This window comes from Tachyglossus aculeatus, chromosome 22 (genome assembly GCF_015852505.1).
Source record: "Tachyglossus aculeatus isolate mTacAcu1 chromosome 22, mTacAcu1.pri, whole genome shotgun sequence".
Lineage (NCBI taxonomy): Eukaryota > Metazoa > Chordata > Mammalia > Monotremata > Tachyglossidae > Tachyglossus > Tachyglossus aculeatus.
Genome location: NC_052087.1, coordinates 8,979,004 through 9,005,533, shown reverse-complemented (window position 1 = coordinate 9,005,533; position 26,530 = coordinate 8,979,004). Strand labels below are relative to the sequence as shown.

At 44.0% G+C, this 26,530-nt stretch overlaps 2 non-coding genes across 2 annotated transcripts; one reads left to right on the top strand and one right to left on the bottom strand.

Annotated features, from left to right (window-relative positions):
• Positions 1 to 5,417: 5,417 nt before the first annotated feature.
• On the top strand, positions 5,418 to 5,555 carry LOC119944342. The gene has a single exon (XR_005455831.1). It is a non-coding gene; the product is annotated as a small nucleolar RNA SNORA7 (small nucleolar RNA).
• A 5,731-nt stretch (positions 5,556 to 11,286) lies between these two features.
• Positions 11,287 to 11,358, bottom strand: TRNAE-UUC. The gene has a single exon. It is a non-coding gene; the product is annotated as a tRNA-Glu (tRNA).
• Positions 11,359 to 26,530: the final 15,172 nt, after the last annotated feature.

Here is a 26,530-nt window from a genome sequence, read left to right as displayed (position 1 = left end):
TAAAGTGTGACATTTACTGAGCACCTATCATGTGCCAGGCCCTGTTCTAAGTACTAGGGAAGACCCAAGGTTGGGTATAGTCCCTGTACCAAATAAGCCTCACAGTCTTAATACCCATTTTACAGATGAGGGAACTGAGGCACAGAGAAGTCAAGTGACTTGCCCAAGGTCACACAACAGACAAGTGTTCCCTGGGATTAGAACCCAGGTCCTTCTGACTCCCAGGCTCATGCTGTATCCACTAGGTCATGCTGCTTCTCTCTTCTGAGGGTGATCCCTTGTTTATTCCCACCCTCCTGCATGGAATTCTCAACGCCTTCACTTCCTACAGATCAGGACTCGCCCTATTTTCAAAGCTTTTCTGAAATCACATTTTTTCCAGGAGACCTTGCCAGATTCAATCTCTCATCTCTCTACCCTATTTCCTCCCACTACTGCCTTTTCAATACTTCAGAATCAACTTGACCTCTTGAGCATTCCCCCTTTGCTCTCTTATGTACACCTATGTACATGTCCTTAAACTCTTGCTTTCCCCTACATGTAATTTATTTTAATGTCCATATCCCCTTTAGATTGTAAAATACTTGATGCCAGGGATTATGCCTATGAACTCTAGTGCTCTGTACAGAGCTCTGCACAGAGAAAGCATTCAATCAATACATAAATAGATTGATTGGTTGTAGGAGAGCCAAGAAACACACTGGATCTTTCTGACATCCCTGAAAAATCACAGCAAGCGAGGAAAGACAGAGACTTAGAAATAAATTTCTGCAATTTCAATCTCCCAGCAACTGTAACTATGACCTGTTGAAAAAGTGAAATTTAAGTACATTTTTGAAGAAACCAATTCGTGCATTGATTCTGAATGAAATAATTTTTCAACCAAGACTCGTCCCTCTGAAAATGTTTTCAATACATTTGTTTTATATGTTTAATCCCCTCTGTAAAATTGATGATCTACAATAGTGGCTCTCGTTCTTTTTTCTCTCTCTGAGTAAAGAACAGTTCTCCATGTCTCTATTACTAAATTATTTTTTTTCTGTGTGGAGGTGAGATTGCAGGGTTTTTTGTTATTTTAACTGAGAATTACCAAATCATATAGATTAGAGACATGAAACAAAATAAGACAACACTTTGGTGCATGTAATGGTGTTTTTTCAGGCTTTCTGGACTGTAGCTGTTTTTAGATTTGTTTGAAAAGGCTAACTAGCTTAGAACTCCCTAGAAACACACCCCAGAGGAAAAAGGAAGTTAGCTCATGGGTAAATGACAGCTTCTTCTCGACAGCTGACAAAGATAACTGCTTGAAATTGTAAACTTCATCTGTCTTTCTGGCGTTCACTCCCATTCCCATCCAGCAAGAGTTGGCAGGGTACTTTTATTTTAATGACATTTGTTTAGTGCTTATTATGTACCAGGCATTGTACTAAGTACTGGGGTAGATGCAAGATCACCAGGTTGGACACAGTCCCTATTCCACACGGTCTCACAGTCTAAGGTGGCAGAAGGAGGATTTCATTCCCATTTTACAGATGAGGTAACAGGCACAGGGAAGTTAAATGACTTGCTTAAAGTAACACAAGCAGACAAGCGGTGGAGCCAGAATTAGAATCCAGTTCCTCTGACTCCTGTACACGTGCCTAGGCCCTGGCTGGTTCCTCCAGAACACGCAAGTTCAGTTGTGATTTAATGCCTTCTTCCTGCCCTTTCAGCATCACTTCAGATAATTAGCATTTTAATGTGGACCATTTTCTTCCCGGGTGACATTAACTTACATACCATAAGAGACCGTTTTGATTTCCATGCTTTACCTAGCACAAAAGGCAAAGCAGCGAGAAGCAGTGTGGCTCAGTGGAAAGAGTACAGGCTTTGGAGTCAGAGGTCATGTGTTCAAATCCTGGTTCTGCCAATTGTCAGCTGTGTGACTTTGGGCAAGTCACTTAACTTCTCTGTGCCTCAGTTACCTCATCCCTAAAATGGGGATTAAGACTGTGAGCCCCCCTTGGGACAACCTGATCACCTTGTAACCTCCCCAGTGCTCAGAACAGTGCTTTGCACATAGTAAGCACTTAATAAATGCCATCATTATTATTATTATTATTAAAAGGAACTGAAATTATGGAAGTGCTTTTTGTGATCAACATCACTGGTCTTCCCTCAGGACTTTCTCTCCTACTCCTTCTAGACTATAAACTCCTTGTGGGCAGGGGACTTCAGTCCTCTGATGCTAACCTTCTCACTGTGTCTCGATGTCATCTATCTGGCTTCTGATCTCTCACCCACATCCTGCCTCTGGCCTGGAATGCCCTCACTCCTCAAATCTGGCAGACAATGACTCTTCCCCACTTCAAAGCCTTATTGAAGGCACATCTCTTCCAAGAGACTTTCCTTGACTAAGCCCTCCTTTTCTCTTCTCCCACTCCCTTCTGCATCACCCTGACTTGTTCCCTTTATTCATCCCTCCTTCCAGCCCCACAGCACTTATGCACATATCTGTAATTTATTTATTTGTATTAATGTTTGCCCCCTCTTCTACACTGATAGCTCATTGTGGATTGGGAATGTGGCTGTTTGTTACTTTATACTCTTCCAAGTACAGAGCACACAGTAAGTGCTCAATGAATACAATCCACTAACTGACCGATCATTTACCAACTCTGTTATATGCTACTCTCTGAAGAGTTTAGTACAATGCTCTGCACACAGTAAGCACTCAATAAATACGATTGATTGATTACACTGCCCAAGTCCATATTTTAAATTGCTCTCTTTAACAGTATTACAGTCTCTCTCATACAAACTACTTTCCTTCTCATCAGAAGCTCTCATCTGTTCAGTGAAACCAAGCTGGAAGGTCTAATTTAGAAATTATTATTATTAAAGTTGTATTTGCTAGGCACATGAGAAGCAGCATGGCTCAGTGGAAAGAGCACAGGCTTTGGAGTCAGCAGTCATGGGTTCAAATCCCGGCTCTGCCAATTGTCAGCTGTGTGACTTTGGGCAAGTCACTTCACTTTTCTGTGCCTCAGCTACCTCATCTGTAAAATGGGGATTAAGACTGTGAGCCCCCTGAGGGAGAACCTGATCACCTTGTAACTTCCCCAGTGCTTAGAACAGTGCTTTGCACATAGTAAGTGCTTAATAAATGCCATCATTATTATTATTATATGACTCACTGTGCCAAGCTCCAGATACAATGCAGTTAGATCAGCCACAGTCCCTAACCAACACGGGGCTTATAGTCCAAAGTTTAGTACAGTGCCCGGCACATAATAAGCACTTAAATGCCATAATTATTATTATGTCTGAAGAAGAGGGAAAACAGGAATTTAACCCTCAATTTGCAGATGAGGAAACACACAGTGAGGCATGTGACATGCCCAAGATCACAGACAAGTGGCAGAACAGGTATTAGAACGCTGATTCTCTGTCTTCCAGGTCTGTGCTTTTTATGCTAGGCCTGAGTACAGGGAACATGTAAGTCTGGAGGGATGGGTTTTAAACTGTCTTCAGGATTGGAACTAACTCCCCTGTAGTCTTATTAAGCAAGATAACCCCTATTCCTCTTGGAATTGAAATGTGTCACTCTGGAATTGCAGGGAAGGGAGACACAGCAGGGCTAGTAAGACCAGTTCTATTTGAACAGTGAGACAGCTGTCAAATAAAATGAATGGAAGCAGTGCTAGTTGCTGTTTGCAGTTTCAAATATTGTTTTTTTTTTTCCCAGTCTCTAGGCAATGAGATTTCTTCAGGAAGAATCTGAAGTTTCTCGCTGAATCTAAAGTTTCTCCCTGACCATGGTTGAGGACTAAGTACAAAAGACTGAAATCAGGGCTATCCCAAATCGAGTCTTCACTCCAACTGAGAGGAAGTGTGACTTGTGGAAAGAGGGAAGGACTAGGAGTCAGGAGGTAATAATTACAAAAATAATCATTGTGGTATTTGTTAAGTGCTTACTGAGTACTGTACTAAATTCTGGGGTAGATACAAGATAATTGGGTTGGACACAGTCCCTGTCCAAGAAGGGGCTCAGAAATGTAATTCCCATTTTACAGATGAGGAAACTGAGTCTCAGAAAAGTTAACTGACTTGCCCAAGGTCACACAGCAGACAAGTGGAATAGCCAGGATTAGCACTCATGTGTTTTGACTCCCAGACCCATGCTCTTTCCTCTAGGCCACTCTGTTTCTCTCTCTGGGTTCTAATTTTGGTCCACCACTTACCCGCTGTGTGACCTTCTCTCAGACTCAGTTTCCTTATCTAAAGTAGGGATACGATATCTGCTCTTCCTCCTACTTAGACTGTGGGCTTCATGAAGGACAGAGTCTATCGCTCACGTGATTGTACTCTTTCTTTGCCAGTGCTTATCCCAGTGCTTGGCCCATTGTAAGCTCTTGCCAAATGCAGGAGTTGTTACTGTCATTTGCCTGAGCAAAATTATCAGCAAGGTTGGCACCGTTAAGCCTCCACAACAGCTGGAAAGTACAGTGCTAAGCGCTTAGTACAGTGCTCTGCACACAGCAAGCGCTCAATAAATACGATTGATGATGATGGAAAGGTGCCATTCTCTCCCTGCCTTGCCAGCTGGGGTCTTGATAGCTGTGGGAGCTGACTGTGGCCAATGGGGAAAGAGCCAATAATTATATAAGAGTTTTCTTCGATCTTTACCTTTTCTAATTCCTTCCATGCTGATTGGGCATGAACCTAAGGGCAGATATTCCAATAATAATAATAATAATAATAATTGTGGTACCTGTTAAAAATTTGTTGTGTGCCAAGCCTTGTTCTAAGCACTGGGGAAATATACAAGTTAATCAGGTTGATCACAGTCCCTGTCCCACATGGGGTTCACAGTCTCAATCCCCTTCTTACAGATGAGGTAACTGAGGCCCAGAGATCTGAAATGACTTACCCAAGATCACACAGCAGACAAGTGGTGGAGGCAGGATTAGAACTCAGGTCCTTCTGACTCTCAGGCCCTTGGTCTATCTCATGCTTCTTGCTGTAGGACAGTAAGGAGCATTTCTCCCAGGCTGCACCTCCCACCAGACATGTCAGGAGAAAGAAAGGCAAGAACAGAATATTGTAGACTCTCTTTCTTCTTCCCTAGGCAACTCAGTGATAGAGCTAGGGCCTTCTCAGACCCCTTCCATGCAACGTGAAGCTGTCCAGGATCTCTCTAAACTGTAAGCACGTTTCGGGCAGGGAAGGAGTCTGCTAATTCTGTTGCATTTTACTCTCCCAAGAGCTTAGTTCAGTAATCTTCACACAGTAAATACCATTGATTGGTTCATTGATTCTAGAGAGATCACCACCAGAGCTCTCTTTACCCCTTTTCCATCCAAGTGTCTGTTGGTCAGATGACCACCCATTCACCACACAGTTTGGGGTAAATACAGTTCTCCAGCCTGTAAACTCCCCTCTCAGGTTTGCACCTGGAGAGTTTCCGGTACTGTAACAGTCTCGACTCTGGGAGGGAGAGTCAAGCAGAAGGATATCCATTCCATTCCTAGCTTGGGCAGTGGCTAGAGAGTGGAAGGCAATCTGCTACAAGTTAAAACTCCCATGCTAGGCAGCAGTGGCATGGGAGAGAGTTGAGGGCGGAGCCTCAAGTTTACTACACAGAAGTAATAATAATAATAGCATTTATTAAGCACTTGCTATGTGCAAAGCGCTGGGGAAGTTACAAGGTGATCAGGTTCTCCCTCAGGGGGCTCACAGTATTAATCCCCATTTTACAGATGAGGTCACTGAGGCACAGAGAGTTAAGTGACTTGCCCAAAGTCACACAGCTGACAATTGGCAGAGCTGGGATTTGAACCCATGACCTCTGACTCCAAAGTCCGCGCTCTTTCCACTGAGCCAAAACCATTTCCACATTTTTACCAAGAAAACTCTATGGATCCATTACCAGAACAGTTGCAGGTGGAGGTAGGGAGTTCTGGGAGAGATGTGTCCATGGTGTCACTACAAGTCGGAGACAACTCAACAACCTAAGACAAGACTGTGAGCTCACTGTGGGCAAGGAATGTTGTTATATTGTACTCTCCCAAGTGCTTAGTACAGTGCTCTGCACATAAAGTGCTCAATAAATACCACTGATGGACTGAATGATTGACCAGACATCAACAGGGCTCACCATGAGCCAGAGACTTTGGTTCCATGAAACTTGATCTCTCTCTGAGAACAGGAGCAGTCAGTTAATTTCTATGGTCCGTGGGTCCTTGCTTTGCCTCTCCTGTAATAATAATAATGATGGCATTTGTTAAGCGCTTACTATGTTCAAAGCACTGTTCTAAGTGCTGGGGGGGATACAAGTTGATCAGGTAGTCCCATGTGGGGCTCACAGTCATCATCCCCATTTTACAGATGAGGTAACTGAGGCTCTGAGAAGTTAAGTGACTTGCCCAAGGTCACACAGCAGACATGTGATGGACCTGGGATTCGAACCCATGACCTCTGACTCCAAAGCCTGTGCTCTTTCCACTGAGACATGCTGCTTCTGTACAGGGTCAATTCTGGAAGAGCACCATCATGGGGAAAGGATAGCTTGGCCAAACCCAGAAATCTCTGGAAATTAGACAAGAAAAACCTATCCTCCCCAGTTGGCCACCCCACCCCCACAACTAAATGACTTCACAATATATTTCTAGGAGACAGCATCACATTAGGTACTAATCTGTTCCAGAATGAACCTTTCCATTTTTAAAGATCCTTAGAATCAAGGCTCAGATTCAGACCAACTCTTTGGATGTTAGGAGCAGCGGGGCCGAGTGGATAGAGCACAGGCCTGGGAGTCAGGGTTTTAATTTTGTCCCTGCCACTTTTCTGCTGTGTGACCTTGGGTAAGTCACTTCACTTCTCTGTGCCTCATTTACCTCTTCTGTAAAATGGGGATTAAGACTGTGCACCCCATGTGGACATGAACTGTGTCCAACCTGATTAGCTTGCACCTACCCCAGAACTTAGTATTCATTCATTCAATCGTATTTATTGAGCGCTTACTGTGTGCAGAGCACTGTACTAAGCACTTGGGAAGTACAAGTTGGCAACATATAGAGATGGTCCCTACCCAACAGTGGGCTCACAGTCTAGTACTATGCCTGATACATGGTAAACATTTAACAAGTACTACACATAAAGTTCATTCATTGAAAATGCTAATAACATTAATGATGATGATGACAATATTGGTTAAGGGCTTACTATTTGCCAGACACTATACTAAGCCTTGGGGTAGATTCAATATAATCAAATTGGACACAATCTTTTTTCCCACTTGGAGCTCACAGTCCAAGAGGGAGGGGGAACAGATACTGAATCTCCATTTAGTAGATGAGGAAACTGAGGCCCAGAGAAGTTAAGTAACTTGCCCAAGGTCACCCCACTGAGTAGCAGAACTGAAATTCCAGCTGTGGGCTCTTTCCACTAGACAACACCAATTCCACTGAAATTGTTCATCTAGATCAGTTTATCTAGACTAAGCTTGTTGTGGGCAGAGAATGTGTCTGAGAATTTATTGCTATATTGTATCTCTCAAGTGCTTAGTACAGTGCTTTGAACACAGAAAACAATAAATACGATTGAATGAATGAAAGTTCCAGGGAACTCCAGCATGATAGACACTGCCTATATGCAGCCTGGTTTCTAACGGCCCACACTGGATTTAAGAGTTGACAGCAAGATGACGATCTTGTCCAGAGCTCATCACCACACAGTGATTTGGTCCTTGCTACCCTACAGCTTTACCGATACTGGATGTCCTGGAGTGAATGGGACAAGTAGGTCAGGGAATGGATAAGGATGATGGAGGAGGAATCAGTGAATCAGTCGTATTTATTGAGAGCCTACTACATGCAATGCACTGTGCTAAGCACGAGAGAGTGCAATACAACATAATTAGCAGATGTTTCCTGCTCATAATAAGCTTACAGTCTAGAGGATAAGTTTAAAAACCAAAAAATGCACAGGGAGGGTCTAGGATTTCATGATATGGGAGGGCCAGTATTGCCATAGGGGATGAGGAAGCAGGGTAGTCAAAGAAGGGGCTGCAGTCGAAGTTTTGGGGGAATTACCCAGTGGAGGCTGTTGAGAGAGATAGAGACAGAGGTCAAAGGAAAGTGAGGTGAGTGGGCTTGATAAGAGTGCTTAAAAGAAGTGTGGAGTAAAGGTTTAATTGGATGGCTTAATTGGGAGTAGCAAACATCAGGCCCAAGAATCAGCGTGGTCTAAGGGCCTGGGAGTCAGAAGATCTGAGTTCTAATCCTAGCTTCAACACTTGCTTGTTGTGTGACTTTAGACAAGTCACTTCACTTCTCTGTGCTTTCCACTTCTCTGTAGTGGGAAGAGCCTGGGAGTCAGATGTTGTGGGTTCTAATCCTGACTCTGCCACTTAGCTTTGTGACTTCGGGCAAGTTACTTAACTCCTCTGTACCTCAGTTACCTCATCTGTAAAATGGGAATTAAGACTGTGAGCCCCACGTGGAACAACCTAATTACCTTGTATTTACCCCAGTGCTTAGAACAGTGCTTGCCACATAGTAAACGTATAAGAAATACCATCATCATTTCCTCAACTGTAAAAGGAGATTAGCTACTTGTTCTCCCTTCTTAGACTGTGAACCCCAGTGTGGGACTGGGATTGTGTCCATCTTGGTTATTTTGTATCTACCCCTGTGTTTAGTACATTCATTCAATCGTATTTGAGCGCTTAGTGTGCTAAGCACTTGGGAAGTACAAGTTGGCCACATATAGAGAGGGTCCCTACCCAACAGTGGGCTCACAACCTAGTACATAAGAAGTGCTAAACAAATACCACTGCCATTATGACAGTGAGAATAAGGAATTATAAACAATTCCCATTATAACACTCAGTTGTTTTTAGAGATCTTTTGTGAGAGCCCTATCAGATTTGATAGTGGGTTTCCCATTCAGCACTTTCTGCCAAAGTAAGCTATGAGCCTTATCTCAAAGAAACACCTTCCCACCTCTGCAACTTTGACTAATTTGAGTAGACCCATTAAAGGCCATTGCAATTTACTACTGAAACATGGCTGATCTCTCTAGCATGGATAAGGGCAGATCTCTCTATCTTAGCACAAGGTCTGTTTTCACTGATAAGGATGTGAAAAGTCAATATGTTGATATTTTATTAGTGCAGACAATGATATTGAATCACTGTATTAAGCATTGGAGTAGAAACAAAAACATCAGTTCAGACAGTTCCTGTTCCACATGGAGCTCACAGTCTAAGCAGAAGGAAATCCCTTCTGCTGATGAGGAAACTGAGGCACAGAGAAATTAAGTGACTTTCCTTGGTAAATTAGAGGGTTTTTAAACATATATTATTTAGGTCAATTTTTTTGGATTCCTGAAATACAGAAATGCACTTTATTTCCGAGAGGGAAACAGCATGGCCTAGTGAATAGATCACAGGCCTGGGAGTCAGAAGGTCATGGGTTCTGATCCTGGCTCCAATTCTTGTCTGCTGTGTGACCTTGGGCAAGTTACTTCACTTCTCTGTGCCTCCATTTAGCTCATGTGTAAAATGTGGATTGTGACTGTGAGCTTGATGTGGGCAAGGACTGTGTCCAATCAGATTTGCTTGTATTAACCCTCTCCAGGGCTTAGTAACGTGCCTGACACATGGTAAGTGCTTAACAAAAATCAGAGTCATTGTTATTAAAACCATTCTTCATTTAGTGTTCTTTACCTTAATACTCTATTATAATCAATATTTATTGAGCACTTACTGTGTGCAGAGCACTGTACTAAGCACTTAAGAGATTACAGTGTAACATAACACAGATTCACTGCCTGTAACAAGTTTACAGTCTTGATCCAACTAAAAGCAGCAAGGCTTAGTGGAGAGAGTAGAGGCCCAGGAGTCAGAAGGACCTGAGTTATAATCCTGGCTCTCCTAATCACTTGCTGTGTGACCTTGGGCAAGTCCCTTAACTTCTCTGGGCCTCAGTTCCCTCATCTGTAAAATGGGAGTACTTGTTCTCCCTCTTACTTAAACTGAAAACTCAGCACAGGGACTGTCCAACCTAATTAACTTGTACCTTCCCCAGCGCTTGGAACAGTGTTTGACATATAGTAAGGGCTTAATGAATACCATAAAAAGAGAGATAGGCAGGGTAAAGCAGAATAGTGTTCTTCTGGGCATCAGCAAGTGGAGACTTCCCTCTGTGGTAATTTTGGCATCAGCCTCCATTGTCTCCCTGCCATAATTCCAAGTCTCTGATTCTTCTCCACTGCAACCCAGAGCCTCAGTTAATAAAAATCCACATTCTTTCTCCTCAGAAAACTCAAATAGGCTCCTGTTAGAGAATGTTCTTTATCGCATGCTGGATGAGATTGGTGGAAAAAAGATCCAGCTCACCATTGTGACTAAATTAGTCTTAAAAGATGTTGGCATCCCCCTGTATTTATTCGGCATGATGCTTTTGAAGGATTATCCTTTAGGGGAGATTATTCATTTTCTCATCTCAGGCTTTGTGTGAAAGTTGTAAAAATAATCTCCTTTTGTGAAGCAAAAGAAATATTTTGTGAGGCTGCAAGGCCTTATTGAACTGTAGGGAGAAAAGATGCTTCCAAGCTGCTGTTGGTGATGGATTGAAGAGATAATTTTTGAAAAAGATAATTTTCTGCCTTTGATGCTGATTCCCTTCTGTTAAGATCTATTTGAAACTGAGCCACAAAATCAGCTCTAAGTGCATCACCCTACCCATAATATTCTGGGGTGCAGACAGTTTTCACAGAAATTGCATCACTGCTATAGCAACAGGCCCCCTGGTCTTCCCATTTCCCTCAAATACACAAAATAACTATGAGGAATGGGACATTATTCTATTGTGATCCCGGCTCAGTATCTGGCCTAGTGGGGAGGCCAGGAGACAGAAGCCTAAATCTGCTCTCTAGCAAAATGGCCAAGGGCTTTATCAGCCACATCCATGAGAAGCAGGCACAGTAGAATCAACATGGTGTAGTGGATAGATCAGGGGCCTGGGAATCATAAGTTTGTCATAATAATAATGGCATTTATTAAGCGCTTACTATGTGCAAAGCACTGTTCTACTTTACAAAGTGGTTACAAAGTGATCAGGTTGTCCCACAGGGGGCTCAGTCCATCCTCATTTTACAGATGAGGTAATAGGCACAGAAAAGTGACTTGCCCAAAGTCACACAGCTGACAATTGGAGTCGCGATTTGAATCCATGACCTCTGACTCCAAAGTCCGTGTTCTTTCCACTGAGCCACGCTGCTGCTCTAAAATGGTAAGTCTTCCCATACTGGGATTCGAACCCGGGCCGCCTGGGTGAAAACCAGGAATCCTAACCGCTAGACCATATGGGAATAATAATGTTCGTATTTGTTAAGTCCTTACTATGTGCCAAGCACTTTTCTAAGCGCTGGGGTAGATACAAGGTACTCAGGTTGTCCCACGTGTGGCTTACAGTCTTCATTTTACAGATGAGGTAACTGTGGCACAGAGAAGTTAAGTGACTTGCCCAAGGTCACACAGCTGACAAGTGGCAGAGCCGGGATTAGAACCCATGACCTCCGACTCCCAAGCCCAGGCTTTTTTCCAGTAAGCCACGCTGCATCTCATGGGCTCTAATTCTGGCTCTGCCACAAGTCTGCTGTGCAACCTTGGGCAAGTCACTTCACTTTTCTGTACCTCAGTTCCCTCATCTGTAAAATGGAGATTGAGACTGTGAGCCCTGTGTGGAACGGGGACTGTGTCCAACCTGATTACCATCACCTTGCCCCCTCCTACCTCCCCTCCCTTGTCTCCTTCTACAGCCCAGCCCTCACACTCCGCTCCTTTGTCGCTAACCTCCTCACTGTGCCTTGTTCTCATCTGTCCCACTGTCCACCCTTGACCCACATCCTAACTCTGGCCTGGAATGCCCTCCCTCTACACATCTGTCAAACTAGCTGTCTTCCCTCCCTTCAAAGCCCTACTGAGAGCTCAACTCCTCCAGGAGGCCTTCTCAGACTGAGCCCCCTTTTCCTCTGCTCCTCCTCCCCTTCCCATCACCCCCAGTCCCTCCCTCTGCCCTACCCCCTTCCCCTCCCCACAGCCCTTGTGTATATTTGTACATGTTTATGACAAATTTGTATTTGCACATATTTAGAATTCTACTTATCTATTTTTATGGTATTGATGTCTGTCTACTTGTTTTGTTGTTTGTCTCCCCCTTCTAAACTGTGAGCCCATTGTCGAATAGGAATTGTCTATATTTGTTGCCAAACTGTACTTTCCAAGTGGTTAGTACAGTGCTCTGCATACATTAAGCACTCAATAAATATGATTGAATGACTGAATGATTAGCTTTTATCTACCACAGCTATTAGAATAGTGTTTGACACATAATAAGCATTTATGAAATACCACAATTATTATTATTATTGTCTGTTGTATGACCTTGAGCAAGTCATTTCTCTTCTCTGGGCCTCATTTACCAAGTGAGGATTAACAGTATTCGCTCCATGTGAGATAGGGATTATGTCCAACCTAATTAGCTTGTATCTACCCCGGCGATTAGAATAGTATTTGACACCTAGTAAGCACTCAACCATCACTATTAAGCTAATTAGGTTGGATGCAATCTCTGACCCAAATGGGGCTCATAGTCCTAATCCCCATTTTACAGATGAAGTAGCTGAGTTCCAGGGAAGTTAAGTGACTTGCCCAAAGTCACATAGCAGATAAGTGGCAGAGCTGGGATTAGAACCTAGGTCCTTTTGACTCCCAGGCTCATGCTCCTTCCATTAGGCCATAAACATCTACTTAATCTGTCCTTAACCCATGAGGTTGAGGAGTTGGAAAACTTGGGCTCTAGTGACACAGTCCTCATTTTCTCTTTTCCCACTCCCTTTTGTGTCACCCTTGCATGTGAATTTACTCCATTTATTCACCCCTCTTTCAGCCCCACAGCTCTTATGTAGCCATAAATTATTTATCTATAGTAATGTCTGCCTTCCCCTGCAGACTGTAAGCTTATTGTGGGCAGGGACCCTGTCTACCAATTTTTTTATATTGTACTCTCCCAAGCACTTAGTACAGGGTTCTGCACACAGTAAGCACTAAATATGATTGAATGATTGATTGATTCACTGGGGTATCTGACCTGCTGTGCAACTTTGGCCAAATCACTTAATCTCTCTAGGATTCAATGGGCATAGAAAATCCAGCTTCTCCCTATCTCACAGGGATGTGGGTGAGGATGAAATGAGGCATGTGATGCACTCTAAAAGCACTCTAAACAATTCAAAGGTATTTCATAGTAAGAACTGTCATAATCATACTCATTCTAATGGTATTTATTATAGGCTTATTAATGCCGAGTACTGGGTAGCATCCAAGATAATCAGTCCTGATACCTATCTCTGTCCACATTAGTAGCACAGTCTAAGAAGAAGGAAGAGCAGATATTTTATCCCCATTTTAGAGATGAAGAACCAGAACCACAGCATCATTGAGCTGGGATGAGAACTTGCATCTCTTGATTCCCTGTTCATAATCTCTCCATGCTGTCTGACAGAAGGATCTGACAAAAAATTTGTTTTGGCCAATTTATTCATTCAATCGTACCATCTCCCTCAGTAGATAGCAAACTCCTTGGGAAGCAGCAAGGGCCAATGGAAAAAAAAAAAAAAAAAACCCAGGTCTTGGAGTGAGAAGACCTAAATTCAAATCCCAGCTCTGATGCTGGTCTGATCTGTGACTTGGGCAAGTCACTCAACTTTATTGATCCTCCATTTCCCCATCTGCAAAATGGAAATTCATTACCTGTTTTCCTCTTAGGCTGTGAGACTCATTTGGAACAGGAACTGGGTCAAATCTGATAATCTTGTATTTAGTACAGTACAGTACAAGTGCTTAAAAATTGCTACTATTACTTGGGATCACTTATTTTCCTTCATTTGGATGTTGCACAAGTCAGTCAATTATTCAGTTGTATTCAGTGAGCACTTACTGGACACAGTGCCGTGTTCTCAGGACTTGGGAGAGTACAATACAACAGAATTAGCAGACACACTCCCTTCCCATAATGAGTTTACAGTTTAGAGGATGTGCTTACCCATCCAATCACTACTTTTTTGTTGTTGTTGTTTGATCGTACTTATTAAGTGCTCACTGTGTGCCAAGCACTATCCTAAGCTCTGGGGTACATACAGATAATAATAATAATAATAATGATGGCATTTATTAAGTGCTTACTATGTGCAAAGCACTGTTCTAAGTGCTGGGGAGGTTACAAAGTGATCAGGTTGTCCTAACGGGGGCTCACAGTCAATCCCCATTTTACAGATGAAGCAGATGATCAGACTGGGCATAGGCTCTGTCCCTTATCAGACTCACAGTCTAAATAAAGGGAGAACAAGTATTCAATTCCTGTTTTACAGAAGAGGAAACTGAGGCACAGAGAAGTTAAGTGACTTGCCCAAGTTCACAAACAGTAGACAAGGGACAGAGATGGGATTATTTTTTTAAAATGATATTTGTTAGGGATTTACTCTATTAGGCACTGGGGTAGGTACACATGGGGCTCACAGTCTTAATCCCCATTTTATAGATGAGGTAACTGAGGCAAAGGAAAAGTGAAGTGACTTGCCCAAGGTCACACAGCAGACAAGTGGCAGAGCCACGATTATTACCCAGGTCCTTCTGACTCCCAGATCCATGTTCTATCCACTAGGTGGATTAGAATCCAGGTCTCTCACTCCCAGATCCATGCCCTTTCTGTTAGGTACCGCTGCTGGAATGAGACTTGTGGTCTCCTTTCCCCACCTTGCTTCCAGCTCTGCTCAGACACACCAAGAATAAAAAATTTCTAATTGCTGCTGCCTTTTCTTTGTTCTCTTCCAAATGTTTGCTCTTTGTGACTTTCCTGATTCCTTTTTATATTTATTGAAGGATGACTTCTAAAAATGCCAAGCCATTAAATGCCAACACATAAAGTAATGCCTCTATCCTGAAACATGAATGAAATGTCCTTAGATGTTTTATTTCAGCCCTACTCACTCACCAGCAAGACACAGATCTCACGGCTCTGACCCCAAATAGACTGAGCAACACGAAATCCTAGTCAAGGGAGGTTTCCTCTTCTGGATTAGCTGTCTGAAGCTTCCCCTCTAGATTGGAAACTCCTTGTGGGCAAGGAATGTACTCTCCCAAGTGCTTAGTGCAGTGCTCTGCACAGGGTAAGTGCTCAATAATTACCATTGATTGATTAAAATACTTAGAACAGTGTTCAGCACTCAGAACAGTGCTTGACAAATAGTAAGCACTTAAATACCATTATTATTATTATTGGGCATCAGTACCTTTGCATATCCAGAACTGCCCTCTCAGCACCTGTCACAAATTGGGTCCAGTCAATCATATTTATTGAGCACTTACTGAATGCAGAGCACTGTATTAAGCACTTAAGGAGAGTACAATTTAACCATATAACAGACACATTCAGACCTCCTCCAGACCTCCTCAACAGACCTCAACAGACCTCCTCCAGGAGGCCTTCCCAGACTGAGCCCTTTCCTTCCTCTCCCCCTCGTCCCCCTCTCCATCCCCCCATCTTACCTCCTTCCCTTCCCCACAGCACCTGTATATATGGTTGTACATATTTATTACTCTATTTATTTATTTATTTTACTTGTACATTTCTATCCTATTTATTTTATTTTGTTGGTATGTTTGGTTCTATTCTCTGTCTCCCCCTTTTAGACTGTGAGCCCACTGTTGGGTAGGGACTGTCTCTATGTGTTGCCAATTTGTACTTCCCAAGCGCTTAGTACAGTGCTCTGCACATAGTAAGCGCTCAATAAATACGATTGATTGATTGATTCTCCCCCGCTTAAGGACTGTTATTTTTTTAATGGTATTTGGTAAGCACTTAATATGTGCCAGATACTGCACTAAATGCTGGGGTAGTACAAGTTAATAAGGTTAGACACAGTTCCTGTCCCACTTGGGGTTCACTTTCAATCCTCATTTTACAGATGAGGTAACTGAGGCACAGAGAAATGAAGCAAACTGCCCAAGGGGACTGTTGGCAGATGGTCACAGTCTTCCTGGATTCTATCATCTTGGTTTCCCCCAGCCTATATCACTGCTAGAAAAAACTGCCAATAAAAAAGAGAAAGACTCATGAATTATTTGACAGCATCAAAGGGCACATTCATTCTCATTTCCATTATGGCAATGCAGAATGATAATGTCGCCTACAAACAACTCATTGAATGAATGCTACTTTAGACTCTGTACTGGTCTAAACTACCTGATGTTTACATACTTATCTGAAACCCATGGACAAAGTTGTAAACTGGAGAGTGTGCACAGAGTATAATTAGAGCTGTAATGTTGTAATGTAAATATTTCTCATTTGGATAGTGGTCGGGAAATCAGATCTGCTCTAGTTTTTTTTCCTTCAGCAATAACAGGAAAATCTATTTTTAGCTGTTGAGTGATGCACAATTAAAGCATGGAGGATGTAAATCTGTCAGCATCTTGGTTTCCCAACAATTCCCCATCTCAGTGTAATGGGTGTATTCTGTGATCAGAGTTCAAACTAATTAACCCTTCCCTGGGTCAGTTGTGCTCAGAGAGGGGTTTTCTGGGAGAACTGAAGAGCGTATGTGGCATTTAATGGAGCCTTTAATAATAAGGGTGATATTTGTTAAGTACTTACTAAGTGAGAAGCATTGCACTAAGCTGAGGTAGATATCAATCACATTTATTAAGTGCTTACTATGTACAAAGCACTGTATTAAGCACTTGGGAGAGTACAAGCAACATCGTCTAGTGGATAGAGCACAGGCCTAGGAGTCAGAAAGTCATGGGTTCTAATCCTGCCCTCCCAACTTGTCAGCTGTGTGACCTTGGACAAGTCACTTCACTTCTGTGCCTCAGTTACCTCACCTGTAAAGTGTGCATCGAGACTGTAAGCCCCATGTAGAACAGGGATTATGTCCAACCCGATTGACTTGTAGCCACCCCAGCACTTAGTCCAGTGCCTGGCACTTAGACCACCAGGAAAAAAAAAGTCAGTCTTGGAATCAGGAGGCAAAGAAATGAGAGAACCATGAGCCTCCAGTTGAAACCAGGTCTGCTGAGAGAAAGGATCGATTAAGCAGTTTACCCAACTGCACTTGAAGCTATCTGCCTCTCCATGCCCTGTTTCTCTGGGAAGAATCTTTTTAGAAAAGTCTAAAACCTTTTAGAAAAAGCTAAAGAAAACTGAAAAAAAAAAAGGAAAAAAATGACACTGACCACATTGTCATAGAAAGGCCAGACAGAATCTTCGGGATGAATAAATGACCAAATCATTCAACTCTCCATGAGCTTTCTTCCCTGTTGGGAGTCAGGATGAGAGGCTCCCTTGGGAGTGCACCCAACCTAGGGGATGGCATCAGTAAAGTCTATACTGCCATGTGCCTGCTGTGTGGCCTTGGGTGAATCACTTAACTTTCTCATTCAATTGTATTTGAGTGCTTACTGTGTGCAGAGCACTGTACTAAGTGCTTGGGAAGTACAAGTCAGAAACAGAGATGGTCCCTACCCAACAATGGGCTCACAGTCTAGAAGGGGGAGACAGACAACAATACAACACATGTGGACAGGTGTTAAGTCAGAATAAATAGAAGTAAAGCTAGATGCACATCATTAACAAATAGAGTAGTAAATATGTACAAGTAAAATAGAGTAATAAGTCTGTACAAACATATATACAGGTGAGTCTGTGAGCCCTATACGGGACAGGGGCTGTGTCCAACCTGATTATCTTATAACTACCCCAGCTCTTAGTACAGTGCTTACTTTGTTACAGGCACTTAATGAATACCACAGTTATTATTGTTATCATTATTATTAATCATCTACCTATCCCAGGGCTTAGTACAGTGCCTTACACATAGAAAACACTAACAAATACCATTAATAGCACTAAATAAAGGTTTTTGAGGCCCTGGTTCTAAGGCTGAAACTGGGGGGGGCCGCAGAGAGGACATTCCTGGAACAGGGGTCCCAGGCCATAATGACTGAGGCTTTCCATAACACCAGATTATACAAACTCCAGGCAGACATACGTGACGTGTCTTACAAATGTGACCTCCCTAATGTAGCTAGAAGCAACGGGGACCCAGGCTAGCTCTTTCTACATGCATAAACATACGCCTACTCTGCCTCAGCAGGATTGGGAAAAGAAGATAATTGCTAGAAGGTAAAGTCCCTCTAGCCCCTCTGACAACAGAAAGAAATGGGGTGAAATGCAGCATCCTGGGCTGGGAAAATTGATACAATTTCTCAGTGGAAATGCTACCAAAACCATGCAGTTTGCAGAGGAAAATTCAACCCTGTTGGATTTCTGACTGACGCAGCCTCTTTGAATTTCTGCTCTCACTGACACCTTCATTTTTCTCCCTTCTATAGTAGTAGGTCCTGTCTTCCTTTGCTACAGTTGCACGCACATCTTGGCATCATGTCCTAAACACGTAAAATGATGATACAATTACTGGCAATATTATCTCACAACTGTCCTCCATACCCAAGCTCATGGAAAACTTCATATAAATTTTTTCATGGTATTTATTAAGTGCTCACTATATGTCAAACAATGTTCTCAGCCTTGGGGTAGGTAGAAGTTAATTAAGTCAGACAGTCCTTGTCCCTCAAGGGCTCAAAGTCTAAGTAGGAGGGAGAACAGGTCATTTTACAGCTGAGGAAGCTGAGGCACAGGGAAGTTAAGTGATTTTCCTGATGTCACATGGCAAGCAATTGGCAGAGCCAGGATTAGGACCCAGGTCCTCTGACTCCCAGGCCGATGTTAGTTCCACTAGGCCATCTTGCTTCTTAAAGGGTATAGGTTTGAAACATTCATTCAATTGTATTTAGAGTGCTTACTGTGTACAGAGCTCTGTTTTAAGTGCTAAGAGAGTACAATTTGGCAATAAAGACAATCTGTTTGCCACCAACAGGCTCACAGTCTAGAAGGTCCCAGAGTAGAGCAGGGATGGCCTGGATAATACCAGAGGACATCATGCTATGATGGTACAGCATTTGGAATTCATTCAGTCAGTCATATTTACTGAGCACTTACTGTGTGCAGAGCACTGTGCTAAGTGCTTGGAAAGTACAATTTGGCAATGGGATTATCTATTAAATGGCTGTGCCTTCTCAATAGAATGTAAACTCTTGAGGGGAAAGATACTATCATTATCAATCATATTTATTGAGTGCTTACTATGTGTACAGCACTGTACTAAGCGCTTGGGAAGTACAAATTGGCAACATATAGAGACAGTCCCTACCCAACAGTGGGCTCACAGTCTAAGAGGGGGAGACAGAGAACAAAACCAAACATACTAACAAAATAAAATAAATAGGATAGATATGTACAAGTAAAATAAATAGAGTAATAAATATGTACAACCATATGAACATATATACAGGTGCTGTGGGGAAGGGAAGGAGGTAAGATGGGGGGATGAAGAGGGGGACAAGGGGGAGAGGAAGGAAGGGGCTCAGTCTGGGAAGGCCTCCTGGAGGAGGTGAGCTCTCAGCAGGGCCTTGAAGGGAGGAAGAGAGCTAGCTTGGTGGATGGGCAGAGGGAGGGCATTCCAGGCCCGGGGGATGACGTGGGCTGGGGGTCGATGGCGGGACAGGCGAGAACGAGGTACGGTGAGGAGATTAGTGGCGGAGGAGCGGAGGGTGCAGGCTGGGCAGTAGAAGGAGAGAAGGGAGGTGAGGTAGGAGGGGGCGAGGTGATGGAGAGCCTTGAAGCCCAGGGTGAGGAGTTTCTGCCTGATGCGCAGATTGATTGGTAGCCACTGGAGATTATTGAGGAGGGGAGTAATATGCCCAGAGTGTTTCTGGACAAAGATAATCCGGGCAGCAGCATGAAGTATGGATTGAAGTGGAGAGAGACACGAGGATGGGAGATCAGAGAGAAGGCTGGTGCAGTAGTCCAGACGGGATACCATGAGAGCTTGAATGAGCAGGGTAGCAGTTTGGATGGAGAGGAAAGGGCGGATCTTGGCAATGTTGCGGAGCTGAGACCGGCAGGTTTTGGTGACAGCTTGGATGTGAGGGGTGAATGAGAGAGCAGAGTCGAGGATGGCACCAAGTTTGCGGGCTTGTGAGACGGGAAGGATGGTAGTGCCGTCAACGGAGATGGGAAAGTCAGGGAGAGGACAAGGTTTGGGAGGGAAGACAAGGAGTTCAGTCTTCGACATGTTGAGCTTTAGGTGGCGGGCAGACATCCAGATGGAGATGTCCTGAAGGCAGGAGGAGATGCGAGCCTGGAGGGAGGGGGAGAGAGCAGGGGCAGAGATGTAGATGTGGGTGTCATCAGCGTAGAGATGATAGTTGAAGCTGTGGGAGCGAATGAGGTCACCAAGGGAGTGCGTGTAGATTGAGAACAGAAGGGGACCGAGCACTGAACCTTGGGGAACCCCCACAGTAAGAGGATGGGAGGGGGAGGAGGAGCCTGCAAAAGAGACTGAGAAAGAACGACCGGAGAGATAAGAGGAGAACCAGGAGGGGACAGAGTCTGTGAAGTCAAGGTCAGATAGTGTGTTGAGGAGAAGGGGGTGGTCCACAGTGTCAAAGGCAGCTGAGAGGTCGAGGAGGATTAGGACAGAATATGAGCCGTTGGATTTGGCAAGCAGGAGGTCATTGGTGACCTTTGAGAGGGCAGTTTCCGTGGAATGAAGGGGACAGAAGCCAGACTGGAGGGGGTCGAGGAGAGAGTTGTTGTTGAGGAATTCTAGGCAGCGTGTGAAGACAACTCGTTCAAGGAGTAATGGTGAAGGTGCTGATGAAGAAAATGATGAAGATGACCATGATGATGCTGAAGATGATTATGATGCTGATGAAGACAAGGAGGATGGTGATAATGAAGATGATAGTGAAGATAATGCTTAAATTCTTGAAGAAGATGACGATGATGACAATTAAGTGTCAATTGGCGGGATGAGAAATCTAACTGTACTCAACACCCACACTGATCCTCCACATAGAAACTCTCCCTCAAACCAGAAGAGGCAGCATGACCCAGTGGAAAGAGCACAGATCTGGGATTCCGAGAACCTGAGCTCTAATCCCAGTTCTGCCATTTTCTGCTGTTTGATGATAGGCAAGTCACTTCACTTCTCTCTGCCTCATCTGAAAAATGGGGATTAAGTCTCCTCTCTCCAATTTAGACTGTGAGTCCTAAATGGGACAGGACCTGTGTCCAATCTGATTTCTTTGTATTTATTCCAGTGCTTAGAACAGTACTTGATACATGATAAGTGCTAAACAGGTACGAAAAAAATTCTCCAAAAAAAAAAAAAAAATCCCAGTCTTTCCCAAATTCAGTATCCTCCTAAAATTCCATTTCTTCCAACAAGCCTTCTCCAGTTGGTTCCCAGTACCCCAAAACTAGCAGCAATCTTCAATATTCATATATATGAAGATTTCTGGAAGGTGTATATATATGTATACATATATATGTGTGTATATATAGTCACAAGCCCCCCAGTTCCTACCAACCAGGGCCTTCCTGGACCAGGGGAGCCTCAGCAACACATAGAAGTCAAACCACACCTTTTATCACCAAGGATAATGTGCAAAGTTTTTTACTTAGTTTTACCAACACGCAAGGGAATGACACATACATATACACACTCACTTAACTCCACCAAGGGTCCAATACGAATCTGTGGTTAAAGGAGCCTGTTCTGCCAATGTTTCTTTTTTCTGTTTCCAAGTGCTGCTGCCTTCTGCTGCTTCCAAGTGAAGCTTTCCTACTGCTTCTCTCAGCATGCTTCCTTCTGCTTCAGTATATACATCCATCCTCTCTCCAAGTGCCTCCCTTCACACACTGCAAAGCAACAGCCTTTTATCTGCCTTGGCCGTTGCAGCTGTGGCTCTATATAGCAGTCATTGATTGGTCTAGGCCCATTACTGGGTAGAACAGGGAGAGAGTACTCTATTCCTCCATGCCCCACCCCCAAAGGCCAACAATCACCTGTCTCAGGTAAAGCCCATTAGTGGCTTCGCAAAGTCTCTTCCTTGTTGTTGTTCATGGGATCACAAACAGTCAACCTTTTGTGGGCTCACCACATAAAAATGTATACATATATGAATACAATTCATTGAAACAAGATAATCAATAAGTATATACTTATTCAAATCCATCCTGAGCACTGCTGTACATAGAGAAGCAGTGTGGCTCAGTGGAAAGAACCCGGGCTTTGGAGTCAGAGGTCATGGGTTCAAATCCCAGCTCTGCCAATTGTCAGCTGTGTGACTTCAGGCAAGTCACTTACCTTCTCTGTGTCAGTTACCTCATCTGTGAAATGGGGATTAAGACTGTGAGCCCACTGTAGGACAATCTGATCACCTTGCAACCTCCCCAGCACTTAGAACAGTGCTTTGCACATAGTAAATGCTTAATAAATGCCATATTATTATTATTATATAGTATTCAATTTTACCTCTGAACACTTACTTCAGTTAACTCATTTGTAAATATTCTTATATCTAGCTCCTCCATTAGAGTATGAGGTCCTTGATGGCAAGGAAGGTGTCTCTAGACTGTAAGCTCATTGTGGGCAAGGAATATCTCTATTTATTGTTGTACTGTACTTTCCCAAGCACTTAGTACAGTGCTTTGCACACAGTAAGCACTCAATAAATATGACCGAATGAACAAATGAATGTCATTTCTTTATTCTATGCTTGCCAAGCACCTAGTACAGTGAACTGCACCCAGAAGTCCACCAGCACACATGGCTAACTTAAACCTCTCTCCTCAGTCTCTATGATGTCTTTTTGCCAAAACAGCAGTGTGGCCTAATGGTAAATTTGCAGAGCTGTGAATCAGGAGACCCAGGTCCTGGGCTTAACTCAGCTGCTGTCCCGCTCTGTGACCTTGGGCAAGTCACTTGGCCTCTGGGCATCAGTGTATTCATCTGTAAAATGGGGTTAAAATGTTTGCTCTCCTTGTCACACAAATTGTGTGCCCCAAGTGGAACTATGTCCTATCTGATTATTTATATCAATCATTCATATTTACTGAGCACTTACTGTGGGCAGATCATTGTACTAAGGGATTAGGAGAGTATAAAACACTAGTGAGTAGACATGATTTCTCCTGCCTCCAAGGAGCTCACAAATACAGTGGTAGCACAGTGCTTGACATCTAATAAGCACTCAAGGAATACCATAATTAATTTGGGGGTGAATCCTCCTTCAACTGGGGGCTAACATTAGACCTGCGACATGCCAATCAATCAATCAATCTATGGCCTTCATTAATAACAATAATAATAAAGTAGTTTTAAGTGCTTACTTTGTGCCAGGCACTGTACTAAGCACTCAGGTGGATACAATCAAATTGGGTGGAACACAGTCCCTGTCCCATTTGGGGCTCACAGTTTCAATCCCCATTTTACAGATGAGGTAACTGAGGCACAGAGAAGTAAAGTGACTTGTCCAAGGTCACACAGCAGAAAAGTGGCAGAGCAGGGATTAGAACCCATGATCTTCTGACTCCCAGGCCCATGCTGCTTCTCACTGATTAATTACTGTATGCAGATCAGTGTGCTAAGGGCTTTTACCACACAATACAGTTGGTAAACAGGATATCAGACCTCAAGGAGCTAACAAAGTAGTGATTAACACAGAGCTTGAAACCTCAGAAATCCTCAGTGAATAGTATAATTAATTAATTGGGGGTGAATGCTGCCCCAACTAAGGGTTATTGAAGATCTGGCAAACACCAATCATTCAATCAATCAATCAGTGGTATTTCTCCAGAACCTTCCCACAGATTTCCCTCAATTTTCTACCACCAGGCTCCTCTAGGGAAAGTCCTTGTTCCATGGGTAGGGTCTCTGGTCCACACAATCAATCAATCAATCAATCAATCAATCGTATTTATTGAGCGCTTACTATGTGCAGAGCACTGTACTAAGCGCTTGTGAAGTACAAATTGGCATCACATAGAGACAGTCCCTACCCGATAGTGGGCTCACAGTCTAAAAGGGGGAGACAGAGAACAGAACCAAACATACCAACAAAATAAAATAAGTAGGATAGAAATGTACAAGTAAAATAAATAAATAAATAAATAAACAGAGTAATAAATATGTACAACCATATATACATATATACAGGTGCTGTGGGGAGGGGAAGGCGGTAAGGCGGGGGGATGGAGGGGGGGAGAGGGAGAGGAAGGAGGGGCTCAGTCTGGGAAAGCCTCCTGGAGGAGGTGAGCTCTCAGCAGGGCCTTGAAGGGAGGAAGAGAGCTAGCTTGGCGGATGGGCAGAGGGAGGGCATTCCAGGCCCGGGGGATGACGTGGGCTGGGGGTCGATGGCGGGACAGGCGAGAGCGAGGTACAGTGAGGAGATTAGTGGTGGAGGAGCGGAGGGTGCGGGCTGGGCAGTAGAAGGAGAGAAGGGAGGTGAGGTAGGAGGGGGCGAGGTGATGGAGAGCCTTGAAGCCCAGGGTGAGGAGTTTCTGCCTGATGCGCAGATTGATCGGTAGCCATTGGAGGTTTTTGAGGAGGGGAGTAATATGTCCAGAGCGTTTCTGGACAAAGATAATCCGGGCAGCAGCATGAAGTATGGATTGAAGTGGAGAGAGACACGAGGATGGGAGATCAGAGAGAAGGCTAGTGCAGTAGTCCAGACGGGATAGGATGAGAGCTTGAATTAGCAGGGTAGCGGTTTGGATGGAGAGGAAAGGGCGGATCTTGGCAATGTTGCGGAGCTGAGACCGGCAGGTTTTGGTGACGGCTTGGATGTGAGGGGTGAATGAGAGAGCGGAGTCGAGGATGACACCAAGGTTGCGGGCTTGTGAGATGGGAAGGATGGTAGTGCCGTCAACAGAGATGGGAAAGTCAGGGAGAGGACAAGGTTTGGGAGGGAAGACAAGGAGCTCAGTCTTCGACATGTTGAGCTTTAGGTGGCGGGCGGACATCCAGATGGAGATGTCCTGAAGGCAGGAGGAGATGCGAGCCTGGAGGGAGGGGGAGAGAGCAGGGGCAGAGATGTAGATCTGGGTGTCATCAGCATAGAGGTGATAGTTGAAGCCGTGGGAGCGAATGAGGTCACCAAGGGAGTGAGTGTAGATTGAGAACAGAAGGGGACCAAGCACTGAACCTTGGGGAACTCCCACAGTAAGAGGATGGGAGGGGGAGGAGGAGCCTGCAAAAGAGACTGAGAAAGAACGACCGGAGAGATAAGAGGAGAACCAGGAGAGGACGGAGTCTGTGAAGCCAAGGTCAGATAACGTGTTGAGGAGAAGGGGGTGGTCCACAGTGTCAAAGGCAGCTGAGAGGTCGAGGAGGATTAGGACAGAGTATGAGCTGTTGGATTTGGCAAGCAGGAGGTCATTGGTGACCTTTGAGAGCGGACACAAGAGACTGATAGATCAATCAATCAATCAGTGGTACTTATTGAGGCTTAATGTGTGCATACCACTATTCGGACCTTTCCCACACATCTCCCTCAATCCTCTACCAGCAGGCTCTTATAGGAAAAGTTTTTTTTTGGATTTTTTTAAATGGTATTTGTTTAGCGTTTACGCTGTGCCAGGCACCTTATTGGGGTAGATAAAAGCTAATTAGGTTAGACACGGTCCCTGTCCTACCTGGGGCTCACAATCAATTCCCATTTCACTGATGAGGTGACTGAGGCACAGAGAAGTTCAGTGATTTGTCTAAGGTCACATAGCGGACAAGTGGCAGAGCAGGGATTAGAATCCATGTCCTTCTGATTCCCAGGCCCGAGCTCTATCCTTTAGGTGTTGCTGCTTAAAGTAGCTGTTCCATGGGTAGGGTCTCTGGCCCACAGAAGCGATCAATCAATCAATCCATGTTATAGGCAAGATAGGTGAGAACAGACATTTCTCAACAACGACAGCAAAGGCAGCATCAACAACTGCTATTGCAGGCACTGGCCGAAAGGAAGAAAAAGATGGTCTTCATCCTCTTCTCTTTCAGGGGCAGTTACAAACTGCTGCTACGTCAGTGGCTTTGTAGCCCCATAAACCTCCCTCTGAAGTTGGATATTCATTCATTCAATCGTATTTATTGAGTGCTTACTATCTGCAGAACACTGTACTAAGTGCTTGAAAGCAGTGTGGCTTAGTGGAAAGATCACGGGCTTGGGAGTCAGAGGTTGTGGGTTCTAATCCCAACTCTGCCACTTAGCTCTGTGACTTCAGGCAAGCCACCTAACTTCTCTGTGCCTCAGTTACCTCGTCTGTAAAATGGGGATTACGACTGTGAGTCCCACGTGGGACAACCTGATTACCTTGTATCTACCCCAGTGCTTAGAACAGTGCTCGGCACATAGTAAACACTTAACAAATACCATGATTATTATTATTATTACTGTTATTGGAAAGTACAGTCGGAAACAGAGACAATCCCTACCCAATGGGCTCACAGTCTAGAAGAGGGGAAACAGACAACAAAATAAGTGATATCATTAGACCAATTTTCAGATGAGAAAATGGAGGTCCAG